This window comes from Myotis brandtii, unplaced genomic scaffold, assembly GCF_000412655.1.
Source record: "Myotis brandtii unplaced genomic scaffold, ASM41265v1 scaffold1563, whole genome shotgun sequence".
Taxonomy (NCBI): domain Eukaryota; kingdom Metazoa; phylum Chordata; class Mammalia; order Chiroptera; family Vespertilionidae; genus Myotis; species Myotis brandtii.
Genome location: NW_005355679.1, coordinates 240107 through 241659, shown reverse-complemented (window position 1 = coordinate 241659; position 1553 = coordinate 240107).

Here is a 1553-nt window from a genome sequence, read left to right as displayed (position 1 = left end):
GAAGAAAGATGGTCAAGGTGTCTGTCCCTCCCCACGACCCCAGCTCTCCAAGGACTCCCTCAGTGGGGCCTCCAGGGCTACGTCTGTCACCAACACTATTTCCATCCAGCAGTGCTCCCTGAGCCCCTGGTGCCGCCATGAGGGGCGGAGGTGGGCTGAACAGCAACCTGTACGGATGGGGGCAGAGTGGTGCCCCAAGCCCCTTCCAGGAACAAGAGGTTCTATAAACCATCAGCCTGGCCCTGGCTGAGTAGCTGTTGGTTAGTGTCATACCAGTACACCAAAGGACTCCCTCAGTGGGGCCTCCAGGGCTACGTCTGTCACCAACACTATTTCCATCCAGCAGTGCTCCCTGAGCCCCTGGTGCCGCCATGGGACCCCAGGCTGAACAGCAACCTGTGCGGATGGGGGCAGAGTGGTGTCCAGAGGCCTGCACTCTGGGCACCGCACAAACCAGAGAAGCCCCGAGTCCCTTCCAGGAACAAGAGGTTCTATAAACCATCTGCCTGGCCCTGGCTGAGTAGCTGTTGGTTAGAGTGTCATCCCAATACACCATGGTTCGATCCCCAGTCATGGCACATACAAGAAGCAACCAGTGAAAGCATAGATAAGTGGAACAACAAACTGATCTCTCTCTCTCAAAAGAAAAAGCACAACAAACAAACAAACAAAAAACTTTTAAAATCATGTGGTCTGGATCCTTCCTTCAGACAGAGAGGTGGAGTGAGTACCCTGGTGAGCCAGCGAGTGTGTGTGTGTGTGGGGGGGGGCACAGGGCTTGCCTCCCTTCCAATGGGGGCTGCTCACAGTGGGCAGGACTGAGCTCCTTCCTCCAGGACATGAAGGTGGGAGAAGTGTTGGCTCCCTCCTTGGGTTTTCTCCTGCTTCTCCCTCTGCCAGAACCACCTCCTCCTTCCCACCCTCACCCCTACCCCCTTTACTTTTGCTGAAAGTGCCTCCTGGAAGCCTCCCTTGGTTGCCCCCCTATTGGACAGGAGCCCAACTCTGCGTTTCCAGGGGGGCCCCTCAGGGACCTCCATGACGGAAGGTTGATGTCCACTTTCTTCTCCCCACACCATAAGCTCAGTAAAGCGACTGACAGATCTGACTGGTTAGCAGGGACCAGGCATAGTTCAAGTTATTTCTTTGTTTGGTTTTTAAACACGTTTTTAATATAAGATCCTGGGACTCAGGGGCCATTTGCTCTTTTTGTGGTTCTAGTGGGGATGCTACAGAATGTGCCAGGCGACCTAAAAATCCGTAGGAGTACCGGAGATAGAGGAAAAACCCACTTATTTTCAGATGTTCCACATGCACTAGTACAGTGACTCGGGAGACTGTTTCTCCCCAAATCCTGAGCAAGTTCTCCCTTTATACCCCTTGGTTTCTTTGTCCCCCAAATATGGGATGGGACTTCCGGACCTTTCGCGGGCTTTGCAAAAAGCCCCATGTGTTGGGATGGGGGCCGTGAAACCACACCTAAAGGCCTGGCCTGGCGCCAGCACTGGTAACCCGCTCCGAGGGTTGTGTATTGTTCATGGTTTATGGCCTCT